This window comes from Trachurus japonicus, chromosome 24 (assembly GCF_045865225.1).
Source record: "Trachurus japonicus isolate A0001 chromosome 24, Traja_1.0".
Classification (NCBI taxonomy): domain Eukaryota; kingdom Metazoa; phylum Chordata; class Actinopteri; order Carangiformes; family Carangidae; genus Trachurus; species Trachurus japonicus.
Genome location: NC_140930.1, coordinates 14,917,216 through 14,930,241, shown reverse-complemented (window position 1 = coordinate 14,930,241; position 13,026 = coordinate 14,917,216). Strand labels below are relative to the sequence as shown.

The 13,026-nt window shown below is 42.5% G+C and overlaps 3 non-coding genes and 1 pseudogene across 3 annotated transcripts; all 4 read right to left on the bottom strand.

Moving 5' to 3' along the window:
• Positions 1-182: 182 nt before the first annotated feature.
• Positions 183-329, bottom strand: LOC146961699 (U2 spliceosomal RNA; annotated as a pseudogene).
• Positions 330-7,003: 6,674 nt separating this feature from the next.
• On the bottom strand, positions 7,004-7,194 carry LOC146961698 (U2 spliceosomal RNA). The gene has a single exon (XR_015035287.1). It is a non-coding gene; the product is annotated as a U2 spliceosomal RNA (small nuclear RNA).
• A 1,056-nt stretch (positions 7,195-8,250) lies between these two features.
• On the bottom strand, positions 8,251-8,413 carry LOC146961697 (U1 spliceosomal RNA). Its single transcript, XR_015035300.1, has one exon. It is a non-coding gene; the product is annotated as a U1 spliceosomal RNA (small nuclear RNA).
• A 1,887-nt stretch (positions 8,414-10,300) lies between these two features.
• Positions 10,301-10,491, bottom strand: LOC146961696 (U2 spliceosomal RNA). Its single transcript, XR_015035284.1, has one exon. It is a non-coding gene; the product is annotated as a U2 spliceosomal RNA (small nuclear RNA).
• Positions 10,492-13,026: the final 2,535 nt, after the last annotated feature.

Sequence of the window (13,026 nt, the reverse complement as noted above, 5' to 3'; positions counted from 1 at the left end):
TAGCTTTGGATAGCAACTCTGCTTCTAATATCCCACATTTCCCATAATATGTTTACTGTAAAGACTGCAATACAGGTGCACTTACTGTAATGTATGAGTGGCTTGCGAAGATCTTTCGATTGCCTAAATTAAGACTAACTTCTTGTAAGTCTGACTTGTTATGTTATTCTTTGACATGTTTAGGGGGGTGCACCGTTCCTGGAGGTAGGCCTACTGCAATACCAGGTCGATGCGTGGAGTGGACGGAGCAAGCCCCTATTCCATCTCCCTGTTCCAAAAATCAATTTAATATATGGTCCCCGGGTTCAAAATACTTTCATTACAGGCATTCTCCGTACTGTGACTCTCACTCAGGAAAACCAAACCTGCGCTCAGAGCCTCCGCTGTCACTGCTCTCGTCTAGTTGGGGGGGGAAAAGTAAACGACAGATAAGACTACACAAATACACCCATCCTAACATGTATTTGATAATCCATTGATCCACCGATTGATTATTACAGTAAAAAGGCTTGGTTGAAAACAAACACATACGACCGGGAGGAGGCAGGAAAACAGCGGAGAACTGAGCCACATGTCGGCTACGGGCAAGTACGAATGTAAACGTTGACAGAAAGTCATTGTCGAGCCCGTCAAAAAATTTTAAAGATATTAATTCAGACTAAAAAATTTTTTTTTATGGAAAAGCAATACTTTCATTCTACCCCTCAAAACGCCCCGTGGATGTTTAAATGTTTAAATATAGCTTTTAATAAATATTCTACATATTCAACCTTTAAGTTTTTTAGATACAAATGTTGTTTGACCTCTTCTTTTCCAGATGCACCCTTCTATTTTAACAAAAGAAGCCAGTCTGGAGCGGACAGCCTTGTCGTCCACTGAGCATGGGTGTCCTCTCTGTCCCATATTCATAACTAAAAATGACAGTGTGTGATCCAGAGGCACCTAAGAAACCATACAGTCAATGCAGTGCATTTCCAAGGTATGTTGATGAGAAGTATCTGTCTAAGATTGTAATACTGCATTACATGTAAGGGATAATGTATAGTTCGGAGGTTGTTATGGAGAAATAAACCCCGACAGGTTGTACGGAGGGGGTTTATTATGTCGGCCAAAACTTCTCCGGAGTTATCTTCTGTTATTATTTCATCCACAGCAGCAGTGTTGCAAATTACTATATGAATAAAAGTAAATAAAAGTCTACTACATAAATACCTCTTAACTAGGGATGTCCCGATCCAATCACGTGGTTTCAGACTCGATCGGAATTGGACGTTACATCCCGATCAGGGATATATGACATATCAGCTACTGTACATGTCAGGGTTAAAGTGAAGACGGGCCGCATGGGGGGCGTTCAGATGTATCATCTTTTGCACTCTCAAACCCATTACTTTTACTGTAGACGTGCATCATGTGCACTTTTTACCCAAAGCAGCGCATTGGGTGCCGCGCGGTTTTTTTTCTGTGTTTTTCATGTGAAAGGCATGATAAACTATTTTATTTTTCACCAAATGTTCTTGTTGTTGACTTATTGGATAACGGCATTAATATTGTACCGTGGAGCTACTGTGCTAATGAGAGTTTGATATCATGACATGTCTTACAATACTGCAATAAATGTCATGGGCTTGTTATTGAGGTAGAGTATTATTGTGAGATTGTGATATTGTTACATCCAGAGCACAAAGAACAGAAAAATAGTGGGATGATACAGTTGATCTACATTAACAACTTTACTGCATTACCAAAGTATCGGATCGGGACTCTGTATCGGCCAGGCTTGGGGAGTAGAGCGGCGTTACGTAGCCTAATCAGGATACAAAAAAAGGGTAACTGTAGTCCGTTACAAGTACAGAAAAAAAAACCCGTAATCAGATTACCGGTACATTTGATAAAAACGGAGATTACTTAGCTGATTACTTCACATTTTAAAAATCAACCACAGGCTATAGAGCGGCCGTAGAAGCCACTCGCCGTCTCGTTGTAGTTTCAGAGGTGAGGCACACAGACAGAGCTCTGCCTCTTCTGCCCGTACGGTGTGCGATATTTTTTTTCGTAGGATGAGTCCGGGAAAGTCCCGCCTTTCCCGCCGTTCCCGCCTCTGATTGGCTAGATGGGCTCCATTTTCGACTCTGATTGGCTAGAAGGGCTCTCGCCTGATTGGTTGTTTGTTTTGGTTGTGAAACAGCTGTGTAACGGCTGTGAAACGCAGGCTGTCGGCAAAGCGTGATGAGTGCCTGGATCTACTTGGACTCTCTCTACTTATCTGGCCTGTCTACACGCTACCTGGTGTTTTTACTAAACTTAACCAACTCCTTTCTTCATTGCCTAAACCTAACCAGTGGCACAATTACACTTCTCACTCAAACTCAAAATGTAAATTTGGACTCTCTCTACTGGCCTGTCTAGCCTCTACCTGGTCTTTTTACTAAACTTAACCAACTCCTTTCTTCATTGCCTAAACCTAACCAATGGCACAATTACACTTCTCTCAAACTCAAAATGTAAACTTGGAATATTAATTTAAAAACTAATTTTTTTTTAAATGTGAAACCAGCGGGGATCGAACTCGGATTCACCACACCGCAGGTGAAAACGCAAACCGCTACGCCATGGCATCTGATTACATTTCATATTTCAGTTGTGTGTATTTTAGTTTACTACAGTGCTGTTGTGAGATGACGTCAATCGAAGGAGAATTCATCCAGCCAATCAGAGGCGGGGAAGGCGGGACTTTCCCGGACTCATCCTACGAAAAAAAATATTGCGTACGGCGAGTGTGTGGCATGGATGTATTATATGGTGTGTGGCTGAAGCTACGCTGCCTCTTAACGTAACTCTACTAGTGTGTGAGCGGCACGTAAGTTCACGTTGCTTTCGTGAATTGACTGTAAAGACACAGACGGCCCGAGACGGCCCCTCGGTTTTAGCGTCCAGCAGTTTAGCGGCTAATTCAACAGCAGTGATGGATAACTCCACCGGAGAGGCTCAACAACGTAATGAGCGTCATTTGAGGAATAAACGGCAGCTTTTACCTGACGGGAGACCGACGCCTGAGCTACGGTAGCTAACAGCTAGCAGGTTACAGACTTTCTCTCTCTCTCTCTCCCTCTCTTTCTCACACACACACACACACACACAGCCCAGGTTGTCTGTCATATCTGTTGTAAACCTTGTAATACTAGCTTGTTGAGTACAGTTAACATTATTGTTGCTTCGGTTTGAGTGTGTATTAACTCGTGGTTTGTGCCGGCAGCTGTCACTAATGTTGATAAAGTGATGATTTACAATCGAGAGTTTATCCATTGTGTTTTATTTTGAAATTTAGCGGATGCTCGGTGCGTTTCATTTCCTGTTTCCTCTGCGTGGATTGATGCGTGATGGCTGCGTGACTGAATTTGCATGTTTGGTATTAAAGTTATCCAAAAGTAACTAAATGTAATCCGTTACATTACTTTAATTTTGTAGTACTTAGAGTAAGTTACTAATTACATGTTCTAACAGGTAACTTGTAATTGTACTGGAATACATTTTTAAAGTAACCCTCCCAACCCTGGTATCGGCAGATACTCAAAATCAAATGACTAGGACTCGGGGGCAAAACAATGTGATCGGGGCATCCCTACTCTTAACTCTTAAATAACTTTAAATCAAAAGTAATTAGTTAGATTACAAGTTACAGTAGGCAACTAGTTACTGGCAAACAGCCAATCATCCAACAGACAGGGCCCACATGTGCTCCCTGCTGGCTCATACATTGAAACAGCTAATCACATCCCTGGACTACAAGTGACACACAAACAGCCAATCATTGAACAGCTGTGTAATTCAGTTGCAGCGTCACAGAACAGACAACACAACAGAACATAGTGAGAACATGAGGCTTAAGGAGAGGAGAATTAACAAAAAAGGACACGTTAGCTCGACTGTAGCCTATGGTCAGAGTAACTGAGACTGGTGTTGTGCGTCTGCCCTGCCTCTGAAGCAGCAGTAATGGCTATAATGAAGCATCTCCATAGTGAACGGTTCAGAACCTCTGAATAAAAACACTGTATTTATACACCGTATACCTGACTTAGAGCAGGCGTCCTGTGAACAGAGACCAGAGAGACTAAAGTCCCATCTGCAGCAGCACCACCAGACCACCTCTCTCCAGCAGACCGTGGTGGTTTTCAATCACACACTCCGACGCCACTTGTTGCAACTTTAGAAAATTTAAGGCATGTGAATGGGCTTCATGCACAGCTCCACTACTTCCTGAAATAAGACAGCTGGTTTATTTCAGGAAGAAGTGGAGCTGTGCATGAAGCCCATTCACATGATTATTTATGACGTATGGCACGCATTGCTAGGAAAGATTTCACTCTCTCTTGTTTTGTAGAATTTAATCGTTTCAGTCAAAGGGATAGTTCAACATTTTGGCAAATTGGCCCATTGCCATAATCGCTAGTCATAGCAGTAGGTTCGTTACCTTTTTTTGTCGGTGTAAGCAGAACAGCGGAGCGGAGCAGCTGGCTGCTCAGAGCTACGCTACGGAGGCTAAAGGAATTTCTTGGTTTCCCTCATCAAACTCATCAAATACACAATCCAGCAACTCCACAACGCTCTGGTGGACAAGTTGTGACCTGCACATTCACCACGCTATGAGATAATAACGGAACGTTACCACACAGAGTTGTTTTAGAGGGAAATTCATGAAAAACCGCTGATGCGCCTTGCTTTCAGGGACAGTTTTTCAGTAAGCAGACTCTGTATTTGATGAGGGAAACCAAGAAATTCCTTTAGCCTTTCGTAGCGTAGCTCTGAGCAGCCTGCTGCTCCGCTCCGCCGTTCTAAAAGTAGCTTCACCGACAATTAAAGGTAACGAACCTACTGCTATGATTATAGCGATTATGGCAATGGGCCAATTTGCCAAAATGTTGAACTATCCCTTTAAGGAAAAATGCAACTGTATGCAAAAGTTATTCTCTCTCTCTAATTTTCTCTCTTCCTTTTACAGAAAAAATTATATGCAAATGCAATCTGTCCTGCCGAGATGGAGGTCATTTCCATTGTCCATTTTGTGGAATGACTGTAATTAGAAGAGACTACATGGCCGTACATCTGACCGAGTGTCATAAGAAATTTGCAACTGTGCTACCATGTAAGCCATCCTCACCAGAGACCCACCCAACATTTAAAGACCTTCAGGAGGACTGTATTAGATCACCGTCATCACCACCATCACCACCACCACCAGAGTCACCTCCACTTTCTGTGTCTGCACTGATTAAAGACCACTCCTACTCCCTCACAGCATCACCCAAGACCCCCACAGATTTTGGTCTGCCATCATCTCATATGAAGTGCCCTCACTGCTCTATTGTGTTATACAAACAGAATTTGATCTTACATATGCAAAGGAAACACGGTCAACCAAAAGATATAACAGCTAAATCTCACTTATGTGTTGATCGTAATAACGGCCTTTATGCCGTGAGAAAAACAGCATGCGGTTTCAGTGTGCCAATACACGTTCAGCGGAGGACATGGGGCCAGGAACCTGTCATTAAATGTGAGATGGAGGAATGCCAGCAGTATCACCTGCTTGCACAAAGGAGTGGGCTGTCTCACAGCATGTGCCACCATATTCGGTCGCTGGACTACTGCAGCGCTACTGCCACCGAGGAGCAACTGCAACATGAGGTCCTCCAGGAAATGTTGGAGAACCATTTCTTTGGTGACTCCAAGGTAGATCTCTGCAAAAAGAGGAAACAAGCAGCAGAGGAAGCAAATGTCCCCTTGTCTGTGTTAGTGGACCTTGGTGGCTCCAAAAATCATATTTGTCTGTCGATTTTTGAACCCCAATTATTCCATCACAGCACCTTAGGAAGAGTCATGGTGACGCACAACCTCAAAAAAAACACCTGGCATTGTCCCTGTGCTAAGGCACGTACATCTTGCATCCATAAGTACGTTGCAAAGTGGCACCTTTTCCAAACAAATAAAAGTCTTTTCATGTCTGTACCACCTACCAAAACACCACAAACTCACTCTACCAGTCCCCCTACTCCAGAGCTGGAGAAAAGTGTGAGGTATCTCTATTGTTCCCCAAGGAAACAACCTGCAAGATTTGTCCAGACAATCCAACACTGGAGGAGGCTGTAAAAATCACAGACAAGGCCAGGATAGTTGGCATGGAAGGGGTGTTACAAAGTAAGTTCAATACATCTTTAGATTTACCATGTATAACTAATTTGATCCCCTAATGTTTCTATTTCTTTCCAACACAGGCATTTCAACTTACAACAGAAGGTGCTCAAAGTGCCATATGGTGTACCGTTATCAGGAGTGGAGGGACGGTCGGTCTCCATAACTTCAACGATCGCATACTTCTCACACTGCAGCTTTGTTTGTACCTCAGACACAACCTCCAGGTGTGTATGAAAAAAAAACTATACAAGGTGTTGTGACTTGCGTTTTGTAATTCACCATGGTTCTAAAATTGTTCTTGTTGTTTTTTCAGCTACGGTGTTTTCATTTGCACATATGTTAAGTTTGACAATTATTTAATTTAGGAAATATACTTCTTGTAGCCATTTACAACATTAAATTTTCAGGTACAACGATGGTAGGGATTGTACTGACTGGGTATTTGTATCATTCCAAATATTTATTTTAGTTATTCTTCTGTTTTTACTATAGAACCATGTGTCAGCGTCCCAGGTCATCAGCTCTCTGGAGAGTCTGCTGACACAAACTTGATTTTTCATGGATACTGTCATTTTGAGGCCCTATGTGACAATAAATACAAGTACTGTTGTGTGATTGAATTTGTACTTGGTTCTTGTTTCTCTCTCTCTCTTTCTTTTTAATCTGTTTTACTAAACTTTATTTTTTGTCGACTCGATATGGACAGGTTTATTGTGCCTGTATGAAGGATTGCTGCTACGTCGTCAAGCACACACCAGTATTAAAAGCAGCTGGAAAGGCTTTTGAATATTTTTATTCTTTGACATGTTTAGGGGGGTGCACCGTTCCTGGAGATACTGCAATACCAGGTTGATGCGTGGAGTGGACGGAGCAAGCCCCTATTCCATCTCCCTGTTCCAAAAATCAATTTAATATATGGTCCCCGGGTAGGGGACGTATCAGATATTAAACTGATAAGAACAGATACTACACTTGATCTTAGCCAAAAGGCCGAGAAGCGATAACTCTGTCCAGCAACAAGCAGGGGAGTCTTTCTCCGTACTGTGACTCTCACTCAGGGTTCAAAATACTTTAACTGACTGCAAACATATTATCATCACAAAGTGTTCAGCAGATAAAGTCCTATCAACCCGTGAAAGATCAGTTCGATATTTTCGGACTATCTATGCAAAAAAAAAAAAACACACTGTTATTAAAACTCAACCAGTTTAACATAAGGGGACAATGAAAGTCTCTATACCTCATGCCAGTTCCCAAATGTAAAATTAATCCAGTAGTTTCCAGAATAAGGAACAAAAACCAGTGTAAACATTTAAAAATGTTAGACAAAATACAAAACAGTAAGAATGGTGGTTGTGTCTCGCATCTGTACCACAAATGAAAAATCAGTAAATATTTGCTGCCTGGATTTACTTCCACATGATGGAGAGCACAGACAGTGTGGTTTCTTATTCATTAGAGCGCGATTCACTGTATTACATGTATGTGTGAGGGTATATTCATTTATATTTTCACAAGACTGACATTTATTACCCAAGTAGAGAATAAACCAACATACCTAATACTAGTTTCTGTGCTAGGAGTTAGAGTAAGGGAACTACCACATCATTTGGTTGCTATTATGATTCCAGGTATTGTATTATTATTAAACAGTGAAATCTCTGTACCTCATGCCAGTTCCCAAATGTAAAATTAATCCAGTAGTTTCCAGAATAAGGAACAAAAAACAGTGTAAACATTTAAAAACAAAAACAAAATAGCCTACAAAACAGTAAGAATTGTTGTGTCTTGTATCTTTACCACAAGATTTACTTCCACATATGATGGAGAGCACAGACAGTGTGGTTTCATGTGGTTTCACAATTCACTGTATTACATGTATGCGTGTGAGGGTATATTCATTTACACGGGACTGACATTTATTACCCAAGTAGAGAGTAAACCAACATAATGCTTGTTTCTGTGCTTGGAGTTAGGGTTAGATTACATAAACAACCACATCGTTTGGTTCCTACTATTATACCAGGTATTGCATTTTTTTTTTTTTTACAGTGAAATCAGGGGTCAGCGCGAACGCAGTCCCCCACTACCATAAATTATGCAGTTGAGATTCCCACATTTGGGGAATTCACAAAGGTCAGACAGCCGGAGTGCAATGGCTGGGCCTCACTTTGGGTGAACCACCTTCTTGATCATGGTGTCTCCCCTGCCAGGTAAGTATGAGTTGGAGGAGTTACACGTGGGAGAGTCTTTCAGGGACACGACCCACTGACTGATGGTGCCGCCGCAACTACACACTGACAAGACTGTGAAAAGTCAATGTGAAATCTGTGGAAACTGAACACAGACAAAATCTGACAGTTATTCAAATTTATATTAAGGAAATCATGTTTATATTCTCTATCTAACAACGTATATTTTACACAGCACTACCTTTTCCCACTTCTAGTTTCCATACTTTACCAGTGGTGCGCTACTGCCCCCTACTGTCTTGGAGGGTGAACTACGTGCGTTTGTTACTGGCCCTGTTCTGTGTTTCTATTTACCTCAAAACAAGTAGAAATAATTTAGATAAAATAAAATTCACACCGTGTTTACACACCTTTTCAATCAGTTAGCAGAAATTACACAATGGACGCGAATGAGTTATACTAATGATGACTTCATTTCAAAACCAGTAATAAGAAAAGCAAAGTGGGGCAAATACGTAAAATTCATAAAGGGTTCCTGATATGGGTTACATGGTGGAGAGAAGCAAGCTGTCATTATTGTGGGTAAATACAGAACAGTGCTTCTTATTTGTTTGCATTTTATTCAGCTATTATTGTTTTTATTTCTTCGTTTGTTAACCAATTATCTCTTCAATGTAGTGACTATTTTGTGTTGTATTGACCTTGTCTGGAATCATTCTCTGTGCCTAATTTTGTTATAGTTATTTTGTGTTTTGTCTACATTGATGCAGGCTATGTAGCTGTAATAGCTGTACAGGGGTTGATGTTGGTAACCAGAAAGGGATCAGCATGGATGGTAGTGGCCTGGGAAGGGTTGGGGGGGGGGGGGGTCACTGTTACTGTTGTATTATTGAAATAATGACAATAAAAATGTTAATCACAAAAAAAAAAACAGTAATAAGAAGAAACCTCTATTATCATTGGCACTGGCCACTTTACTTTGCTCATTCGTATTGAAGATTCATTCATATCGACAAAATCCATATTGCATTATATCTGCACAGTAAAAACCAGTGATACCTAATTGCACTACCAGGTCATGTGATCAATTGGCTCAAAACCAGTGTTGAATCATGTTACTACACTGGCAGCATGAGGTACACCTCTTGTTTTTACATTTTGAATCTCTACATATTTTTTTTTAAATAATTTTTATATGTAAATCTTAGCATTTTAGCTCAATAGCTTCCAGGTCATGTGATCAATTGACTCAAAATCAGTTTGGGATCTTGTACTCCACTGGCTGCATGAGATACACCTCATGGTTTTACATTTTACATCTGTTCATAATTTTTATATTAGCATTTTTGTTAATCAATAGCTTTAACCCTCCTGTTGTCCTCCTTGGTCAAGGAAGGAAGGAAGGACGAAGGGAAAGAAGGATGGAAGGAAAGAAGGAAGGGAAAAATGGAAGGTAAGATAGAAGGAGGGAGGGAACAGATTTGGTTGATTGGGTCAAAAAGGAAGGAAGAAGTAAGGACGAAGGGAGGGAAGGGAGGAAGGAAGGGAGGGAGGGAAAAGGAAGGAAAGAAAGATGGAGGGAGGGAACAGATTCGTTCAGGGAAGGAAGAAAAAGGAAGGAAGAAGGGAGGGAACAGATCGGGTCAATTGGATCAATAGAGGAAGAAGGGAAGGAATGAAGGAAGGGAATAAGGATTGTGGAAAGAAGGAAGGATGGAGGAAGAGAACAGATTGGGTCAATTCGACCCATAAGGACAACAGCAACTCTGCTTGTAATATCCCACATTTCCCATAATATGTTTACTGTACAGTCTGCGTAACAAACGTTGGAGTGGCTTTCAAACATCTGTCGAATGTCCAAATGAAAACAAATTCCTTAAAAGTTGGACTTTGTTTATTTTTCTTTGACAAGTTCAGGGGGGTGCACCGTTCCTGGAGGTACTGCAATACCAGGTCGATGCGTGGAGTGGACGGAGCAAGCCCCTATTCCATCTCCCTGTTCCAAAAATCAATTTAATATATGGTCCCCGGGTAGGGGACGTATCAGATATTAAACTGATAAGAACAGATACTACACTTGATCTTAGCCAAAAGGCCGAGAAGCGATAACTCTGTCCAGCAACAAGCAGGGGAGTCATTCTCCGTACTGTGACTCTCACTCAGGGTTTCAAAATACTTTCACTGACTGCAAACATATGATCATCACAAAGTGTTCAGCAGATAAAGTCCTATCAACCCGTGAAAGATCAGTTCGATATTTACGGGCTATCGACGCAAAAAACACACACATTTGTAGAAACACTGGACATTTTGGATAGTGAAACCGGGTTATTGACGTCACGTGACCCGCGACTATCCAATCAGCGAACACAATTTATATAAAACTCTTGTTTTTCCCTGGCAGGGGATCAGATAAGAGCGACCACACTTAAAACCACACTTCACATTACACGCAAGTACATATTTAGCTACCATGTTCACTAAATTATCACAATAATGTCCACTTAAGTACAATTAAACCCCCGAAATGTGCAAAGACCCGCAGCGTGAGGGCCTTTCACACCGAACGCGGCAGGCGGCGGAAGGCGGCAGCAAACCCATTCATTGTGTACGTGCTACCGCGGCGCACCGGCGAACGGCTCTGCGCCGAGCTGAGCGGCACGCGAGGTGGGCGCGTGCCGCGGCGGCGCGCTGCGCCCGAATTAAAAAATGTTTAATCTGGGCGCAGCGCGCTGTGACGACATCTCGGCGCGTCCAATAGGAGAGGATGTAGTGGAGTCTGAAAAAAAATCTGCCGCTTGCAGAGAGAAAACAAACGACCAGACGTTCAGTTAAAGTGACGGGATGCATGAAGTGAGTTGTCATCCTCCTGAGGATCAGACCAACTCTCTCTAACAGGCTGTTAAACTGCTCCCTGCTCAGCCTGACGCTAAAGTTCACCTGGAAGTGGTCGTTTTGTAGCTCCTGGCGAACATATCTTTGCATATACCCCCCCAAATCCTGTCTTGTTTGTTCGGTTGCTCAGCAACTCGCGCCATATGTGTACGCGCTGCCGCCCTGCTCTGCGCCTGTCTGCGCTGTACCTCGCGGTGGGCGCAGCGCATACCGCGTTCGGTGTGAAAGGCCCTTAGGGTAATAATGGGGGGGGTATATGCAAAGATATGTTCGCCAGGAGCTACAAAACGACCGCTTCCAGGTGAACTTTAGCGTCAGGCTGAGCAGGGAGCAGTTTAACAGCCTGTTAGAGAGAGTTGGTCTGATCCTCAGGAGGATGACAACTCATTTCATGCATCCCGTCACTTTAACTGAACGTCTGGTCGTTTGTTTTCTCTCTGCAAGCGGCTGATTTTTTTTCAGACTCCACTACATCCTCTCCTATTGGACGCGCCGAGATGTCGTCACAGCGCGCTGCGCCCGGATTAAACATTTTTTAATTCGGGCGCAGCGCGCCGCCGCGGCATGCGCCCACCTCGCGTGCCGCTCAGCTCGGCGCAGAGCCGTTCGCCGGTGCGCCGCGGTAGCACGTACACAATGAATGGGTTTGCTGCCGCCTTCCGCCGCCTGCCGCGTTCGGTGTGAAAGGCCCTTCAAAGCTAACAGCGCAAGTACTTCAACTTCCGGTACTCTCTTTTCAAAATAAAGGTGAACTGAAAAAGTGAATTCGCGAATCCGCTTTAACGCCGAACATGAGAATAATCAATGTGACGTGTCACGAAGCGTAACTAATAATAATAGTAATAATAATTACTGACTGACTTTTATTCAGTGCAACGTGAATATGAAATGCGTCCCTGAATGCACACACCTGGGTTAACCACTTGTAATTTAGGCCGCCGGCCAATGGGTTAGCCTAGCGTTTCAGGAGCCCGTGCAAGCTAGCGACGTTCATGTGAGCCCGTCAGTTTGACAAACAACACTTGTAGCAAATGTTTACAAAGTTCTTGGACGTGCATTTAAAGCCCAAAGACCCTGTGAATCATGATGAAACACTGTGCAAAGAGAGTTTAATTGTGGCAGTAGCCTACCTGAAATGTCCGATAAAACACAGAGGACTGTGGCAGTAAGAAGAAGTTCGCGTCTCCATCACCTGAAGTTAGGTAATCATGTTTTCTAAAATCGACCAACAGGGGGCACCGCGGCTGCCTCTCATTAGCTGTTTATTTGTGTTTTTAAGTAAATGAATGTGAAATTGTTGGTAATACTAATACTCCATGGTACATAAACCCGAGCATCAGTTGAGTATCTCCAATTTATGTTTTATTAAAGTTTAGCTAAAGCAAACAGCATTCAGAGCTCCTGAAACTGCATTTTATAAACTTTGAACACCTTTATTCATTTCTCCCTGTTCCTTTCAAACACTGACAGGATGGATTTTCAGGTGTCTTTGTCGTGTGGGCTTTGGATAGACCAGTCCAGGATATGTCCCAAAACCTTTCATTGTTGATGGCTTTTTTTTCTGTGGGTCAAAGGTGAACTGCCAGCAGTCATGGCCCCATATTATTTAGATCCAGGGCAAGGGTGTTGGTACCACCGTGCCTTGCTGTGGAGATGGTATTTATTTGCCAGGTGTAGTTGTTAGAACTCAATATTTTTTTTGAAAAGATAAAACAAACAGTACAAGTTTTTGGTTGCACTATTTGCT